The sequence below is a fragment of the Macrobrachium rosenbergii genome, chromosome 30, assembly GCF_040412425.1.
Source record: "Macrobrachium rosenbergii isolate ZJJX-2024 chromosome 30, ASM4041242v1, whole genome shotgun sequence".
Taxonomy (NCBI): Eukaryota; Metazoa; Arthropoda; class Malacostraca; order Decapoda; family Palaemonidae; genus Macrobrachium; species Macrobrachium rosenbergii.
In genome coordinates this window covers 19,520,053-19,527,080 of record NC_089770.1, presented here as the reverse complement: position 1 = coordinate 19,527,080, position 7,028 = coordinate 19,520,053, and positions in this window count along the sequence as shown.

Genomic DNA, 7,028 nt, shown 5'->3' with positions numbered 1-7,028 from the left:
ATTGGTTTGCGGCTGTTTTATTTCATTGCTACTACTACTTCTATTACTAACATTACTAACTGCTACTGTTACAACAATAACTCAATAACCACTACTACTACTGTAACCTACTACTACTACTACCAATGTCATCTTTTCAGCAGGTTTTGTCATATTTTCATTGCTGCTACTACTACTACTGCTAGTACTGCTATCACTGACAGCAACTAATATCACTTACTGCTACTGTTCCTACTACAACTACCAGTGTCATCTTTTCAAAGGTTTACTGCTTGAATATTTTCATTGCTGCTGTTACTACTACTAGTACTGCTATCACTGACAACTACTAATATCACCAACTGCTACTACTACTACTACTACTACTACTACTACTACTACTACTACTACTACTACTACTAATGTCATCTTTTCAAAGGTTTTCAGCTCTTTTAAATTTTTTATATTAATTGTTACTACAGCTACCCTACCTCTATTTCTCCTAATGATTTCATACTTTCATTGCTTACTACTACTACTACTACTACTACTACTACTACTACTACCATCATCATCATCATCATCCTTTCATCTCGCCGCCAGCAGCATCCTTTTAAATTTTTATTTAATTGGTAGCTAGAAGAGGTTCTCATTTCTCCTAATGATGCCGCCGGAAGTTGATGATGCTCGTAATGACGGCCAGATCTGGTTAGCCGAATAAGGTTCCCCTAAAATGGATTACGAAAGACACTGAGCAATCATCATCATCATCTTCTTCTCATCTGAGCCGGGGCAGAAAGAGAGGAGTTAGAGAGAGAGAGGGTAGAGAAGAGAGAGAGAGAGAGAGAGAGAGAGCTGAGAGAGGAAGTTGATGTTTTTAAAGGTAATGAGGAAACAATTTTTATTTTTCCTCTGTTTTTGAGGTTCTTAAAATGGATTCAAAGAACATTAATCTTGTTTTTAGCAAGTTATGGAGGTTTTTTTTTGTCTTCTGCTGGTGAGAGAGAGAGAGAGAGAGAGAGAGAGAGAGAGAGAGAGAGAGAGAGAGAGAGAGAGAGAGAGAGAGAGAGAAGGTTTTTTAAAATTGTGTGAGGAAACAATTTTTATTTTTCCTCTATTTTTGAGGTCTTGAAGTGTTTTCATTCAAAGAATATTAATCTTCTGTTTTACGTGGGTTATGATAAAAATTTTTTTGTCGGGATTTCTTCTAAGAGAGAGAGAGAGAGAGAGAGAGAGAGAGAGAGAGAGAGAGAGAGAGAGAGAGAGAGAGAGAGAGAATTTATGAAATTTGTTAGGTTTTTGGAGTTTGGGGGAGTTTTTTCATGTGTTCTTTTGTAGTTCTTACGGTGAGAAGCAATTTTGTGTGTGTGTATTCCTTTATTTTTTTCTGTAACTGTTCTTGTTAAAAGCGAGATTTTTTGTAAATTTATTTCTGTGGGTTTATTTAAGCCTTTGGTTTTTCATTGAGCTTGAGATTTTGTGGAATGATTAGTTTTTTTTTTTTTTACCATTATGAGGTAAGGAAATAATTTTTATTTTTCCTATGTTTTGAGGTCTTGAAGTGTTTTAATTAAAAAGATATTAAGGCTCCTGGTTTTAGGCTGTGAGAAAACATTTTTGTTGGGATTTCCTCTGCGACTGATAGGTAGAAAGAGAGAGAGAGAGAGAGAGAGAGAGAGAGAGAGAGAGAGAGAGAGAGAGAGAGAGAGAGAGAGAGGTTTTAATGGGATATTTAGGGTTGACGTAGTATGGCTGAATATTTGTATTTTTTTGTATTGGTGTATGTTTTTTTTTTTTTTTTTTTTTTTGGTGAGAAGCGAGAGTAAGTATGGGTTACTTTTGTGGTCTGACATTTGTCGAATGCTACGATTTTCCATTGTGTTTGAGACTGGTTTTTCTTGACAAAAGTTATAGGAGTGAAAAACCCTTCAATTTTTTTGGTAGTTATGAGGGAGCTGATTAACAGCTCTTCCTGAGAGAGAGAGAGAGAGAGAGAGAGAGAGAGAGAGAGAGAGAGAGAGAGAGAGAGAGAGAGAGGAAGAAGGTTTTTAAAATTGTTTGAGGAAACAGTTTTTATTTTTCCTCTATTTTTGAGGTCTTAAGTGAACCAATCTTTTGGTTGGGTTATGATAAAAATTTTTTTGTCGGATTTCTTCTAAGAGAGAGAGAGAGAGAGAGAGAGAGAGAGAGAGAGAAGAGAGAGAATTTATGATATCTGTTAGCGATTTTGGAGTTTGGGGAGTTTTTTTCATGTTCTTTTGTAGTTCTTATGGTGAGAAGGAAATGTATTCCTTAATTTTTTCTGTAACTGTTCTTGTTAAAAGCGAGACTAAATTTCTTTCTGTGGGTTTATTTAAGCCTTTGGTTTTTCATTGAGCTTGAGATTTTGTGGAATGATTAGTTTTTTTTTTTTTTTACAGTTATGAGGTAAGGAAATAATTTTTATTTTTCCTATGTGTTTGAGGTCTTGAAGTGTTTTAATTAAAAAGATATTAAGGCTCCTGGTTTTAGGCTGTGAGAAAACATTTTTTGGGGAGTAGACTGATAGGTATGAAAAAGAGAGAGAGAGAGAGAGAGAGAGAGAGAGAGAGAGAGAGAGAGAGAGAGAAAAAGAGGTTTATATTTTCTTGGCTGAATATTTGTATGTTTTTGTATTGGTGTATGAGCTTTATTTTATTTTTTTGGTGAGCTCGAGAGTAAGTATTTACTTTTGTGGTCCATTTGTCGAAGATTTTTCCATTGTGTTTGAGACTGTTTTTTGACACGATTAGTTTTGTAGTGTTATAAGGAGTGAAAAACCCTTCAGTTTTGTCTGGTATTTCTGAGGGGAGCTGATTTTTTTAGACAACGGTTTTCCTTCAAAGATTATTTAAGTTACGAGAGAGAGAGAGAGAGAGAGAGAGAGAGAGAGAGAGAGAGAGAGAGAGAGAGAGAGAGAGAGAGAGAGAGAGAGACGTTTTTTTTTTTTTATTTTATATGCTGGAAGAGGTTATCTTAAAATGACGTGAAAAAATTTGGACTGATTTTTTTTTTTTTTTAGTGGGGAACATTTTCTTGGGGTGATTAGCCTTTCCCTCAGGTTGAGATAAATAATAGTTTTTTTCAGCAATAAGTTAGAAATGGGGCGATAAACGCAGTGTTTAATGGAGTCGTTTTTATAGAATAGTTATTTTTTTTCGTAGGTTTGTCTTCCAGGTTTTGAGGATTTTGTAGGTTCGTGGTTTTAGTTTTCTGTAAAAGAAACCTGTTGTTCCGGCCTTGTCTGCCCGTCCGCACTTTTTTTGTCCGCACTTTTTTTTTGTCCGCAGATCTTTTCTAGAGGGCTGCAAATTGGTATGTTGATCATCCACCCTCCAATCATAACACTTAGCAAATTGCAGCCCTCTAGCCTCAGTAGTTTTTATTTTATTTAAGGTTGAAGTTAGCCATGGTCGTGCTTCTGGCAACGTTATAGAACTTGCCACTACCGGGCCGTGGTTAAAGTTTCATGGGCCGTGGCTCATACAGCATTATACCGAGACCACCGAAAGATAGATTTATTTTTCGGTAGCCTTGATTATACGCTGTAGCGGCTGTACAGAAAACTCGATTGCGCCAAAGAAACTTCGGCGCACTTTTTACTTGTTTTTCTGTTGAGACTGAGAAATTAGTAGAGAGAGAGAGAGAGAGAGAGAGAGAGAGAGAGAGAGAGAGAGAGAGAGAGAGAGAGAGAGAGGTATTTTCAAAATACATGTTTTTAGTTGGAAGAAAACAGAAGGTGTATTAGATTACTGATATTTTAATTTTTTTGTTTAATGAAGGTAAATTGACAATATACTCTCGGATACATTTTTTTTCTTTAGTATTACAAGAAAGTATTTATTAACATTCACAGACACACATATCGGTGTCGGTTTGTTAGTCTACGAGTTTCTAGTTGACAGAGAGAGAGAGAGAGAGAGAGAGAGAGAGAGAGAGAGAGAGAGAGAGAGAGAGAGAGAGGGGGGAATGACTACTTATCCATCAGTCATCACTCGGCAGTCAACCCGAAGCTACTAATGCTTATGTTGGATAGAAATGTACTTGTAAAATTGCCACATTCAAATTGTCAATGTTTGCAATAAACAAAACATCAGCGTCCTGTAACATGAAGCTAGTTAACCAATGGTATATTAATTTGATTCTGTAAACTGGCATCGTAACCAGTGTAATCAGTGTGGTGGAAGAGAAGTGTGTGCTTGCTTGCTTGTGTGTCATACTTTTTTGAACGTACAGAACTTTGAGGGTGCGCAGAATATTATTGTAAGGAAAAGATCTTGGCTACTTTTGTCAGTTGTGGCCATTAGTGTTAAAACTTGCTAAAGGGCAAACTAGCATGATATCTTATTAAGGGAGACCGCAGTGTTTCATGAAAGTACTCTTTCGTTGTCTTGAGTTTTGTGGCCTGTTTGTTTGGAACAATTAGAATATTTTCTTCCTTTATTTTGTGTACTGTTTCACCTAACTTGTTTTCTTGAGTATTACATTTTTTTTAATTAACTTTTTTAACGTACTCTTATATCGTTAGTTTTTACCTTTTTATCTTGTATAATAATAATAGTATTACACTTTTGTTTTTTTTAAATAATATTCTAAACGTAGCGTACTCGTATTTCGCTAGCTGTTACTTTTTATCTTGTATAATAATAATAATAATAATAATAATAATAATAATAATAATAATAATAATAATAATAATAATAATAATAATTCGTGATACCCCGTCTTCACATTATTAGAAATATAGTAAAGATTTATACTCGGATATGAAATCAATCATCACTCATTCGAGTCTGTCATTCGTAACAACTGTAATTTTAATGTTATTACTTAGTGAAGAGCTTTGTTGTTTATATGGATGAAACAAAAGGGAGCAATGAATTTACTGCAGTGTTTTGTGCATTACGTTTTAATTTTGTACCTTGCCGTTTTTGGTAATGAAATTCTGTGTAGGGGATCCTTAGATTTCTCTCTCTCTCTCTCTCTCTCTCTCTCTCTCTCTCTCTCTCTCTCTCTCTCTCTCTCTCTATCTATATATATATATATATCTATATATGTTTATATATATATTTATATATATGTTATATATATATATATATATATATATATATGTGTATTTATATTATGTTATATACATATGTAAATATACCAAGTGTCTGGTAACCTAATGAGAATATTGATAAACATACTTGGAAAAGAGTAAAGGGTGCGAAAATGATTATTATTGTATTGTATATTAGTTCAGAGTAGATGAAAGAACAATCTGATGGACGAAATGATGGAAAAAGGATTGGCTGCAGGTAAAGTTTGCTTTACATTAGTCAAGTGATTTGGGTAAAAACAAAGTGAGAAAATGGGATTCGGAGAAAACCGATGGATAGTGGCTAAAGTAAAAGACGGGTTAGTGGAGAAATTATGAGAAGGATGCAGAGTCCAAAGAATAGGATCAAAGGGTGTGGCAGGATGTTGTGCAATTGGAACCTCGAAAGTTCAAGCGAAGATGCTTTGCATTACTAGGCTAAAACAGTTCTCCTATCTAGTTATTTTTTCATTTGTTAAATTATGTTTTCTTTTCTAATAACTGATCTCTTCTTTCTGTATTTTTCCTGTTGCCTTCTGTTACTTCTTTTTAGTGAACACCATATTCTTAGGAAGCTTTAATTTTAAAGTCAGTGGGCCCTGTAGTCTTATTCCATATGAAGAGAGGTTCATCTTCTGAATAATAATAATAATAATAATAATAATAATAATAATAATAATAATAATAATAATAATAATAATAATAATAATATAAAAGAAGTATGGAAACTTATTAAATTATGGGTTATGGAAATAAGATGTTTGATGGATTTTTTTTTTGAGGTGGAAGTACATGATCAAAGAGTAGATGGGTAACATAGTCAAGAAGAAAATAAAAAGAAAAAGAAGAGAGAAGAAGTGACCGCAGAGAGAAACGTCATTGAAAAGATGGATATCAGAATAAAATTGGTAAATGGAAAATGTTATCATGAGGGAACAAATGCCTGGGTTAGTGTGGTGGTTTGAAGATTTTTTGAAGAGGGACGCGGGATAGTGGTTTGAAAATACTTTTGGAAGTGAGTAAAATGGTGTGATGTAGTGGAGCAAGTGGCATCGGTTGGCTGACCAGGGTATGTAAGGTATGTGTGGCTAAGGGAAAGGTTCTTAAGAAACGACTAAGGAACGATTATTCATTTGTATAAGGGAAAGGTGCAAGAAGAGAATGTGAAAATGGTAGGGACATAACATTACTTAGTATACATGGGGATGTGTAGTAGGATTGTAACGCAGAAAGTAAGACAGACTACAGAGGGATTGATAGGATAAGAACAGTGTGGGTGTAGAGGATCAAATGTTTGTGAGAAGTGTAAAAGTAGAGGGAACAGGTCAGACATGGTATACGACGGTCTAGAGAAGCGTATGATAGCACTGATAGCGATGCAATGTTGCTAGTGTTGAGGATGCACAATGCAGAGTAAGATTTGTTCAGATATTAAAAATATTTCATGATGAAAGTGAAATGTGTTAGAATACCCAAATGGGATGTGGACTAATGGTATAAAAATATGGGTCTGAGCCAAGAACATGCTAAGTCTTCATTCCTGTGTATTATCTTCATGAATGGAATGGAGTAAGAAGTCAGAGAAAGAACACTAGGTGTAGGTGTAAACTTGTGGTATGAAATATTGGGTCATGAGTAATGTGTGCAGTGGCTAATGTTTGCAAATAATAAAAGTGATAAGTGGGTGAAGAGACAGCGAAAACTGGTGAAAGTGTTTGTAAGAGGAGAAAGTTGAAGTAAATGAAAGCAAGAGAAGGGATATGATGATAAATGGAAGTCATGAAGGTGAAAAAACGAATGGTTCTATAGATGATAAATGAATGGAAGTGGATAGTTCATGTAGGTCTCTGGGAATAAATGTAGCAGGTGGATTTCCACTAATTAAAGAAACATGCTGTCACAGCTACGGTTGTCGGTGACGAAATTTAAAAGAGGGTAGGATGAGAGAAGA